The sequence below is a fragment of the Vicia villosa genome, linkage group LG2 (assembly GCF_029867415.1).
Source record: "Vicia villosa cultivar HV-30 ecotype Madison, WI linkage group LG2, Vvil1.0, whole genome shotgun sequence".
NCBI lineage: Eukaryota > Viridiplantae > Streptophyta > Magnoliopsida > Fabales > Fabaceae > Vicia > Vicia villosa.
Genome location: NC_081181.1, coordinates 223607252 through 223620884, shown reverse-complemented (window position 1 = coordinate 223620884; position 13633 = coordinate 223607252).

Genomic DNA, 13633 nt, shown 5'->3' with positions numbered 1-13633 from the left:
ATTGATATAATAGAATTTATAAAATATAATTTATATAATAAAATTTATATAATAAAATTTTATAAAATAAATTCATATAATAAATTTTATATAATAAATTCAATTAAATAAAACTAAAAATTTAAAACTGATATTTTAATGAATTAAAATGTAGAATAAGTTACATAAATATAAATTTAAAACAAATAAAATACAAAATGTTTTTAAGAGGCATCATAATCATTCGGAAAATAATTATCAGGATTAAACTCATCATCCACTCCGTCATCCTCCGGCTCTTGATCAAGAACATTACTGTAATTTCCACCACCTTGCATAAATCGTCTCATATGCTCCTCCATCTCAGTTTACTTCTTCAGAATGCCCTCTATCTGCCGCGCATGCTGTTGCTCCATATCAGATTGCGTCTTCCGCATCATCTCCATCTCCTGCGCTTGTTGCTGCCTCAGGGCCTCATTTTCGCGTCTCGCCAACTGCCTTACCATTTCAGTTTGTTCCCGTGTCAGATTTGGTTAATGCGATCCACCCTCTCCATCCATAACTCTTTGAAACAGATTGCGATCACCAGCTCTATAGCTGGACGCCAAATTTCCAGCCCCAAAAAAGCAACCATTAGGCCCTTTTCTTTAATAACCTCACACCAACTATAGTGATCAACATCAGCGTTAAGCGACTCCCCTTCTGCTAGCATGTATTGAGGATTATTTTCCAGAAAAATTGCAAGCAATCTATCATATTCATCCTGCACACATATTCAATAAAAAAATTTAAGTTAAATATTTACATGCATATTTAATTATACTAAATAAATGTACATACTATAAATTAAAATATATTAAAAAGTTGCCACGTGATTTTCACGCTACAACTTATGATTTGCCACGTGATTTTCACGTGGCAATTTATCAATTGCCACATGAAATTCACGCCACAATTTATAGGTTGCCAGATGAAAATAACGTCACAAATTTTTTATTAAATTAAAAAAAAAATAAACAACATAAATTTCATTACTTACAAGATACAATCTCGTGCGCTCGTCGACAAAACCTCCCGATCTCCTTGTCCGGGTCCTCGAAAGCAACTCAGGCATCAATGGTTTTCACCCCAACTCCTTAGCCTAAATAATATAATTAAAAATAATTAGTAAAATATATTATGAATAAAGATGTAACTTAAAAATTTTAAAATTTTTACCAATCGTCGGGCATGCTCCGCGGTACTAATACTTCCAACTGTATTAACACTACCCCCCTTTTCAGATGCCCTCATCTTCTTAAAAGTTTCTGATTTATCCAGGAATTCTGGAGTCCTCCAATATGTAACAAGCTCCTAAAAAACCTCCTCGCCTATCCAGCTAGGACGGATGCCGTGAAGCTCATAATTCTCCCTTACTCGCCGCAGCATATCAGACATTCTTTTAGAGCATCTGGTATTGAAAACTTTCTGAACCATTTTTTCATTCAACGGATTCCACACACATTTCTCCTGCAATGTTGTATGACATTAAAATAAAATGTTAAGTAATTATAATGAGAATTTCATTTAAATAACCATAACTAAAAAAATAAATTAAATGCACAATTTAAATAAATAACAATAAATAACAATACCTTAAACATTTTAAACCATTCATCTTTATTTTTGACCTCGCCATAGCTTTTCAAAGATGATTTATACATCTGTTGAATTATATAATTAACAATCCTAGTAGCAGTCCAACTCAGCGCAAAACTAAAACAAGAAATGAAAATGTTAGATATAAATTTATACAAAAAATGAAAATGTATACATACTATAAAAGTTTTTAAATAGGAAACTTACTTGATTCCTTCGGGCCAAATCCAATATCAACCGTTAACGACATGAATCTCATTGGGATCATCCCTCCCACGAAGATCAGCTCCATCTATCTCATCAACTGCCTCATCAACCTCACGTGCCAGTACATGTGTGGGATGTGGGGTGCGTGAGCCTCCAGCTTGTGTGGGGCGTGGACGGGGAGATCGTCTAGCCTGTGTCGGACGTGGACGGGGAGATCGTCCAGTCTGTGTCGGACGTGGACTAGGAGATCATCCAGCCTGTGTCGGACGTGGACTAGGAGATCGTCCAGCCTGTGTCAGACGTGTACTGCTGGATCCTCCCGTCTGCTGGAAGGATGAAGTCATCTGGATGAGATATGAAAAACCAGATCCTCCTGTCTGCTGGAAGGATGGAGGCATGCCAGTATGGACGAATGGAAAGCTGGGCGAGGGCACACCAGTATGTGTGAATGGAAAGCTAGGTCCTCCTGCCTGCTGGAAGGACGAGGGCACACTATTATGCTGGAAGGATGGCGGCATCTGAGTCGATGGGAAAGGCAAGCTGGATCCTGAGTACTGGAAAGATGCAGGTACCCTAGACGGGAATGTGTGGGAGGAGAGTAATGGGGTAAAAAGCCTGAGTACTGGCTAAAGACATAGGATCAACATGACTCTGGGGGGGGACACACGGCCGAGTGAGGCGCGTCACATACTACTATCCTCGGACGTTGGGACTTCTTCTTACCACTATCTTTACTCTTAGGTGGCATTTTACCTATTTTATTATTCATCAACAAAGATAATAAATTCATTAAGATCAATATATATTCATTAACAAATTTAATAGATATTCATTAACACATAAATAGATATTCATTAACACATAAATAGATATTCATTAGATATTACATTCAATGTTTAGTTATTCTTCATCTTCGTTATCCATATCATTCTCTTCATCATTCTCTTCGTCATTCTCTTCATTATTGTCATCGGATTCCAACTCTTCATCATTCTCTTCATCCACATTATTTTCAACCAACAATATAGATGCATCAACTTGATGTCCCTCAACAGTTGTATTAGACAAACTTGTAATGTCTTCAGCTGCAACCACTTCATTAATTTGATCAACATCATCAACTTGATAGGCAACATCTTCTACTTGATCGCCATTTTCAATATGACCTTGCGGTTTTGTTTTTATTACAACACACCATCCTCTTTTACGTGTTACAAATGACGGATAAGGTACATAATAAACTTGCCTAACAATATTTGACATTATGAAAGGGTCATACTCTTTGTATTTCCGGTTCATTTGAATCTCAACAGTACCGTATGACTTGTCTATTTTTGTACCTTTACTTGGATCATACCATTCACAATAAAACAAGACAACTTTATTTTCTGAATCCAAGTAATTGTATACCAACTCGTAGATATGTTTAATAACTCCATAAAAGTCGTCTTCACCGCCATCTGTAACTCCTTTTACAAATACACCACTGTTTATGGTTTTTTCCCCTTCGGTCCATGCCTCAATGTGAAACTTATATCCGTTCACGAAGTATGTGTGCCAATCATTTGCGCTTTGGATAGGGCCTTCTGCCAAGTTTCTCAAATGGAGTATTTCTGGAGTTGGTGGAAAGACGCTAGACAATCTTTGCTTGAAACATAAGGGAAATCGAGTATGAATGACGCCGGATGTTGACTGTACACCAGTACTATGAAAATAGGCATTGTTAAATTCCCTACAAAATATATACCATAAGTTTAATAAGTTTGGTATACAGACATTGTCAACAAAGGTAAAAAAATTTGGGTAAAATTACTCAAGATATTGTTTAACTTCAACGCAGTTGATCAAGACATGGACATGTGTGGATTGCATTTCTTTCTGGGTCAACCAAAGCACACTCTTCTTTCCAGAAGATCGACCTGGAAGACCGAATACTGATAAGGTGAATTAACTCCTCTGGTTGACATTTACCGGATTCCGTATGGCTCTAGGAGTTAACATCAAGTGATTGAAATAATGACTGCAAAAATGTGATGTTTCTCGATGCAAATAATGTGCACATATAGAACCTTCAACTCTTGCTTTATTTTTCACTGATCGCTTTGAATCACCCATGAACCTTTCAAACGGATACATCCACCTATATTGAACTGGTCCACCAAGAAAAGCTTCATATGCAAGATGCACAGGTAAATGTTCCATGGAGTCAAAGAAACCAGGCGGAAATACTTGTTCCAAATTGTTCCCATATAGCCCATGGTGGCAATCGAGGCGGAGGCAAATCTTTCACTCGTACATCTTTTTTAAAGTTTGTCATGTTTCTTCTATAGGAGTGATTTCGTGGTAGGAATCTGCGGTGACAATCAAACCACGAGCTTTTCCCACCTTCAGCCAACGTGAACCCTTTGTTGTTTCCCATGCAATGCGGACAACTCATTTTGCCATGCGTACCCCAACCAGAGAACATGCCATATTCTGGAAAGTCGTTGATGGTCCACATCAAGGAAGCTCGCATTATAAAGTTTTGTTTACGTGATACATCATAAGTCCATTCTCCAATCCACAATCTCTTCAAATCATCAATTAAAAGGTTGTAAATACACATCAGTTCCTGCTTTTGGACTCGAAGGTCCTGGAATGATGCACGTCAAAAACATGTATGGTTATGTCATGCACATCTCATGAGGGAGGTTGTAAAGGGTTACAATAACTGGCCAACAAGAATACATACTTCCCGAAGCTTGAACATAAGGAGTAAAACCATCTGAGCATAATCCAAGCCTGACATTTCTAGGTTCTGCGACAAAATCAGGATGTATTCGATCAAAGTGCTTCCATGCCTCGCCATCAGATGGATGCCGCATAGTGTCTGGACTTGTTTTATTTGTGTGATGCCATGTCATTTGACTTGCACTGTGCATTGAAGCAAACATTCTTTTTAACCTTGGTATTATCGGAAGATAAAACATGGACTTTACTGCTACACGGTCTTGATTAGTGTTAACGGCTTTACTGCGAACTTTATATCTTGGACTCATACAAAACTTACATTCCTCCAACAATCCATCTTGAGTACCAAACTCATTATCGTAAAACAACATACAACCATTAATGCAACAATCAATCTTTCTTACTCTTAAGCCCAACTTCGACACCAACTTTTTTGCTTCATAAAATGTTGTAGGCAAGTTGTCTTTCATTGCAGTTGAGTCCAACATCATTTTTACGAAGAATTCCAAACACTGATCAGGAACATTCCAATTTGACTTGGCGGCCAATAATCTCACACACATTGATAACTTTGAGTCAGACGATCCATCAAACAACGGCGTATTCATCTCATTCAACAACTGATAAAATTTATGCGCTTCCTCATTCGGCAACTCTTCTCCACCAAAATCTTCAGGTTAATCATAGGTCACGTTCACACCAAAAGCATCCTCAACCATGTCACTAATCAGATTAAAGTTTTCCTCATATTCCATAGGCGGCCGACTACTTGAAGCATGCGCGTTGCTAGTCTCTGGTACATTACTAGGCAGTTCTTCACCGTTAAACGTCCAAACCCAATAATTTGCAATGAAACCCCTTCTATGTAAATGAGATATTATTTCCTGTGGGTCACTAATTATTGGTCTACATTCACATTTAAGACATGGACACCTAACTCCTCCTTCGCTTCGACATAATTCCTGAGCAAACGTCCAATTGATAAACCCTTCAATCCTACTATAAAATTGGGTTTAAGTCCCATTCTTCCTTGAAATGTTCTATCGTACATCCAACTACGATAATACCGATAATATTCCATACTGCATATTTATACAATCATTGTCATTTTGAGTTAGTAATATTAATCAACTTAATATTATTCTTAGACGTATACTAGTTAATATTTACTATTCTTAAAAATATTATTTAATAACAATACAACTAATATTTTTAACTACACATGTTATATTGAACATATGTTAACCATAAAGTTATTATTTTTTTAACTAGACATTTTAAACTACACATATTGGAAATATTATTTAATAAAAATATTACTATTATGTTTTTGTTACATATATAGTAATAAAAATAAGAAATAAGAAATATTACTATTATGTTTGGAAATATACAAACACATACATATCATGTTTTTATAACATATATACAAATTCAGTTTTAAATCTATTATATATGAACAAAATAAAAAATAAAAATAAAAATTGTTTTTATTAAATATATCATATACATATACATATCATGTTTTTATAACATATATACAAATTCAGTTTTAAATCTATTATATATGAACAAAATAAAAAATAAAAATAAAAATTGTTTTTATTAAATATATCATATACATATACATATTTTGTTTTCATTATATATATATATATATATATATATATATATATATATATATATATATATATATATATATATATATATATAAATTCTTTTTAAAATATATAAATATAATATATATTCTATTTTTTTAAATATAGTATAATATTACTCATTATAATAAATAATATATATAATAAAAATTAAAAATGAAAACTTTATAACATATATAATTATTATATTAGTTTTGAATATATTAAATTTGTTTAAGTTATAATAATCTATTTTTTAAAGTGAGAACTTTATAATATATATCTATATTATATTCTTAAAAATGAAAACTTTATAATATATATAACTATTATATTCGTTTTAAAATTATATTAATATTTATAATAATCTATTTTATATATTGTAAAATATTAAATAAAAAATTCGTTTTAATAATATTAATATATAATAATTTTAATAATAGTTTTAATATATCAGTTTTTTTCTAATAGTTTTAAAAATATTAATAAAAAATATATTTAATTCTCATGTTTATTTTATTTATTATATTCTGTTTTATTTTTTAAGTTTTTATAAATAATTATTTAATTTATAAGTTGGTTTTAATTTATAAAATAACCTAATAAATCTATATTATACAAAAAACAAAAATCTATTAAAAATATCCTAATAAATCTATTAAAAAAATCACATTATAATCTATACAATAAAACTTATCTCTTTAAAATCTATACAAAAATAACCTAATAAATCAATTAAAAATATACTACATTAGAAAAAAAATAACTTACCTCTTCTTCAATCTACTCCTCATTCTTCAATCTACTCCACCTTCTTCAATCTACTAAATCTATAAAAAAAAAATTAAAAATTAAAAACAGAATATAGAATGAAAGTATAAGACAATATTGATGTAACCTTAATTACCTTTGATATAAGAAAAATATTTGGATTGAATTAGTATTGCAATTGGATTTTGGGAGAGAAGGTTTGGATTTTTGGTTTTGGGAGAGAAGGTTCTGGTTTTGCAGAATTGAAACGAAAATGAATTGTTTTGTTGTTTTGATGAATGATGGTGGAGTGAAGTGAATTGCTTACATAAATATACAATGTAGCGACGTGAACATAACCTCGCTATTTGCCACGTGAGAAACACGTCGCAACATGAAAACGATAACATTTAATTAATGTCTCTGCCATAAATGCTGTCAACTAGTCATTTCAGTGTAACGTTGTGTTTTCCTTTTAAATGTTGCGACGTGTTTGTAACGTCACAACTAAATTTTTTAAAATTTGAATCTTCCCCAATGTGAACGTTATAGCTTTTTAAATTTTAATTTATAAGTTTAATGTAGCGACGTGTATCCCACGTCGCAACTTTTTTCACGTAACCCAATGTCTGACTTCTGATTACTTTATGACTATAAAGTTATTTAAAATTTAAAAACGGGTTGCAAAGTGTTTTTCGCGTCGCTACATGTAATAATGAGCCGCGTGTTTTCCACGTCGCTAAAATATGTCGCCGGGAGAGAATTTCTTGTTGTGAAATTTGAAGTTTTGATATTTGGAATTTAGAGAGTTTGAGAGATAAAAGTTTAAAATAAAGAGAATGAGGGAGGGGAGAGGTCTGACGTGAGTTATAACGTCAAACCTTTCCGTAGATGCACCTACGAAATGCCCTAACTTTCTTTGTAAATGCATCTACGAAATAAAACAACGTTAAACAAAAAAAAAAGTGCTTCCAAAAGTGCATCTACGGCAGCACGAGAATCATTTGATCAATTTGGTGGTGCGTAAGAAGGGTATGGGATGAGATGAGAAATTGTCAAAAACAAATATATATGGCCGTGTCATTAACACGATTAAATAGTTTAATGTGGTCATTTCACACATTCATATGATTTCATTTTGACACATTCATATGGTCATTTCACACAACCATGATTAAGATAATTTTTTTTAATGAATGATAATGATGACTATAATAAAAAAATAATCAATATTCACAATATTTTTCAAAAAAAAAAAATTCAAAATCTAATTATAATAAATTTATTAATATTATTTTACTCAATATATTATAAATTAATATTTTTAATTAAATATTTATAACTAAATATTTTAGATGTTAGTTTAGACATTAATTCTTTAGAAATTTCAAAAAGTAATTGAAGTAAATGAAACTTGAACCTCCAGACCCTCAACTTACTTATGAGAGAATTGTGCCAACCAGTTAGGCAACTACCATACAAATGTTAGTTTATGAAATTCACATTTAACTAAGCAATGTTAGTTTATGAAATTCACATTTAACTAAGCATTCGAAACTGTTGTATCGACGTTTATAAAACATGCTGACAATATTGTAAACCTAACCAATTTATCACCTTCCCCTTTTGATTTCTTTTTTTCAATTTCATCATTTTCCTTTTAAGTTGTGTCACTATTTTCACTTGACTCGTTATTTATTTCCATCACCCTTTGAATTACGATTGTCAAAATTAGAATCTCGATAAAGATCATGAATATGAAAAAAATGTAAATCGTAGGATGGTAACTCGATCGTAAAATTCAAACCGATAGACAAAACTGTAAAAATATGATAGTTTCAAAGACATCCCAAAACACATAATTTGAATTTAAATATTATATAACAATATATCATTAAATAAGTCCTTTAAGATATTTTAATCATCAAGGCAAACATCCTCTCTTCTTCATCAAACACTACATAATCCTTCATACATAAAAGATTTGCAGACAAAGTAATTTTAAAACCCTTTTTTATTTGAAATGTGCCCTTCTTCTATCGGCGAGTCCCTGACTTGCCTATATTTTCTGATGGCATAGACCACCTTTGCCAACAAAAAAAAAAGGACTTTTGAGAAGATTAAATGGTATTCAAACCAATTTGCAGCACAACGATAATGTTGTAGGTATGTTGAGACTTGAGGCAAGACTTCAAGGTGAACTCAACAGTATTTTGAATAAGGAGGAGTTAATGTGGTTTTAGAGGTCTAGGTCTATGTGGCTTTCGGATGGGATAGAAATACAAACTATTACCATATGAAAACCAAGCTTCTGATGCTTAAACATGAGAGAAGGGAGTGGATTAATGATCATGAGGCTTTAAAGGTTCATGTTACAAACTTCTACAAGAATCTATTTGCCAGCCCTAATAGCTAGTGTCAATGGTTTCAGTTAAAGGTGAGATTCCCTAAGATTAATAAGTAGAGAATGCAAAGCCCTTTTCTCGATGAAACCGTGGAAAATGTCAGGCCCGAACGGCTTTCCCGCGGGTTTTTATCAAAGAGCTTAGGGCACAATTGGCTCAGATCTCAACGAGTTTGTGAGAGAGGTTTGGCAAAGACCTAGTATTATAATTGACATTAATAAAATAGACATCTGTCTGATTCCTAAAGTTGAGCAACCACTCACTATAACTCAATTCTGGCCAATTTCCATTTGTAATACTATTTATAAAGTCATTAGCAAGGGGGTGGCTGGGAGATTGAAACCGATTATGGCGGAGTTAGTATCACCGTTCCAAATTGGTTTTGTTCGAGGTGGTTTTGTTCCAGGTAGATCCATACATGAGAACATCATTATTGCCAATGAGGTGGTGCGTTATATGCAAAAGAAGAAAGGGAGAAAGGGTCACTTTACGGTGAAAATTGATCTGACCAAAGCTTACTATAAACTCGACTGGGAATTTATATGAAGAATTTTCGAGAAGATTGGTTTTCCTGAGAGAAAATTTCTTTACCCACCTCCCTATGGGGGTCACCCCCGCGAAAAATCCATTTTACCCCGCTTCGAAAATGCATTTCCGATTTTTTTTTTTTTTTTAAATTTTTCCAGACTTCGGAAGTGCATCTCCGAAACAATAAAAAAATCTAAAAAAATCCCAAAAATTAATTTTAGGATATTAATTAATTCATATATCATAAATTTGATATAATTTATGAGTAATGAATAATAATAATTATATATTTTGATATAATTTATGAGTTATGAATAATAGTTATGAGTGTTTTAATATATGAGTGTTTTAATTTATATATTTATATAATAATTATAATAATTATTATATATTTTGATATAATAATAATTTATGAGTGTTTTAATTTATATATTTATATAGTAATTATAATTATTATTATATATTTATAAAAATTATGATATATTTATATATTTATGTATTTATATAATAATTATTATATATTAATTATAAATATATTTATATATTTATATAATAATTATATATTTTGATATAATAATAATTTATGAGTGTTTTAATTTATATATTTATATATTTATATAATAATTATAATAATTTTTATATATTTATAAAAATTATTATATATTTATATATTTATATAATAATTATTATATGTTAGTTGTAAATATATTTATATATTTATATAATAATTATAAAAATTAAAAAAAAATGAGTGTTTTAATTTATATTAATTATTATATATTTATATATTTATATAATAATTATTAAATATTTATATATTATATATTTATATATTTCACTTACAAAATGTATAATTATTATTATATATTTATATATTTCTATTCTGATTCATAATTAAAAATGAGTTATAATTTTTTATTTAGTTTAAAAAATTAAAAAAAGATTTTGTCTTAATTTTATTTAATAAATAAATTTTATATTTAATTCTATACCATTCAAAATTTACTTATGAAATTAAAATGTTTTTGATTTATATAAGTTAGTAAAATAATTTTTAACTTTAAAATTGTTTAGGAAATTTTGATTTTATTGATTCACCTTCATTTTATTAATTCACTTTCATTTTATACATATTAATTATATTGATTCACCTTGATTTTAATTTTTTAATAATTATTGAACTTTTTCGGAGGTGTATATCCGAAACAAGATCAATTTGGTCTTGGAATATTTCGGATATGCATCTCCGAACACACCCCCTCTCCCAAAAAGGGGTGTTTTCGGAAATGCATCTCCGAAAACTCAAAAAGGGGTGTTTTCGGAAATGCATCTTCGAAAACTCAAAAAAGGGGTGTTTTCGGAAATGCATCTCCGAAAACACCTTTTTTTCGTGTTTTCGGAAGTGCATTTCCGAAAACACCTTTTTTTCCAATAAAAGTACGTTTTCGGAAATGTATTTCCGAAATAAGGGATATTTTAGTAAATTCGCCAGAGGTGAGTAAGAAGGTTAGGAATGCACTTCGGAAGTCTTACCTCTGCTCTATCAAAGAACATTCAAAAAATTCAGAGGAATTTAATTTTATTTGGGGTGATACTTGACGAAAAAGAAGGTGCATGCGGTTAGTTGGGACAATGTAACCAAAGCGAAGTGTGATGGTGGGCTTGGCTTAAGAGATCTTAATGTTTTGAATAATGTGTGTATTATGAAGCTAGAGGGCAAGATTATAAATGGTGATAAGATTATAAATGGTGATAAGGATATATGGTGTGATATCGTGCAAGGGAAGTATAAATTTGAGTATAATGGTAGAGGGTTGAAGGCAAAAAACACAGACTGTTAGAACATCTCATCAACTGGTGAATATAAGCCAATGGAGAATAGGGGATGGTAATGGTACTTGTGCCTTGAGTGATAGTTGGATAGATAAAGGGTTGTGTTTGAAGAAGGAAAATGTGAGTATTCTTACAGGTTTGTTAGAGGCTGAAGTGAAGGATCTGGTTGGTAATGATGGGGAGTGGGATTGGAGTTTGATGTCGTGGATTCCGACAGATATTAAGCTTAAAATTGCAGCCATTCTGCCACCGAACGCAAACAGAGGTGAAGACAAGTTCCTGGTAGCAACTAATGAAGATGGCTCCTTCGCGATTAGTCGAATGTACGAGAATCTGACTAATTCTGTGGATTTAGGTACTAGAAATGTTTGGAGTTTGATTTGGAAGTTACAAGTACCGGAAAGAGTGAGGAGTTTTGTTTGGATTCTTAAACATAACAAGTTTCTTACTAATTATAGGATGAGTTAATGGGGTTATGGGACTTATGGTTGTAGAAGTTGTGGGGCTGTTAGTGAATCTCTGATTCATGCCTTGCGGGATTGCATATCAGTTAGGAAGGTGTGGGAAAATATAATGCTGAAGGATATAGCACACTTGTTTTTCCAAGTAGATTGGAATGAGTGGTTCAATATTAATATAGACATGAACATGCATGCGGAAGAGGGATGAAGCAATTTTTGGGCGACTAGTTGCCATACTATTTGGACTTGGAGAAATAAAGAGTTTCATGTGGCTAATTTTGTGCAACCGTATCATCCTCATGAGATAATAGAAAAATGTTGATGGAGTGATTATGGAGAGGGTGCAGGTAGAGAAACTCATCAAGTGGTGCCGTCCTAAGGTGTCTTTTATGAAAATTAATGTTGATGGAGTGATTAAGTGATTAACACTATTGATTTGATTTATAAAAATTTAAAAATTAATTAATTAAATAATCGGTATTTTATAACAACTTTCGTAAAATTCAAAATATATTATTGATTTTTGGATATCTTATTCCAAGATTTATTGTTTATTTATTATTTATAATATGATTGGGTTCTTTAGTATATCAACATTATATAATATGAAATATAAACTTAGAAAGTCTAGAAATTACTACTTACCAACCTTCCTAGCTCTGGAAAATCAAAGAGGATTTAGTATTTTCTCTCAGGTGGGGCAATAAATAATTCATAATCCACCAACCAAGGAATTGGTCACAAAAAACAAAAAACCCTCACCAACCAAGGACCTCATGGTCTCCACCACTCTTTAGTCTTCAAATAAATTCAACAACAAAATTCTAATACTACAACCTTTAAGAATTTACAATTTATTTTATAAATTAAAATTTCATGTGTGTTTATTATTTATATCAATTTAAAATATTAATTAAATATTTTTTAATTAATATAGAATAAATATAAATATCAAAAATCAAAATTTGTCGGAGTTAGTTGGTGGTGACATAAATTGAAAACTTTAATAATTATACAACTTGAGAATTTATTTGACAAAAAATAAGTTATTATAAAGTAATAAAATAAAAAATGAATAAATGTTGTAAATCAAAGCTCAAAGAGATAAAATTATGAGAATAAAATTAAGAAAAACAAACCATATAATTGTAAGATGAAAATTGAATATAATATTCTTAAATGATAAATAATTCATTAAAAAATTTGTTTTTATGCTTTATGAATAAAACCCATTTAAAAAAAATATTTTCTACTTATTATAATAATAATAATAATAATAATAATAATTACATATAAATTGTAGTATCACACAATTCTTCCTATATACAATCATTTTAATTATATTACGATTTTTATTTACACAACTACTACATTTAGATTGTTGACACAATCAGTACACTATTATAACTTAAATGTAATTTTATCATATTATTATTAAGTTGCTTTCTGAATTGTGTTTATATAT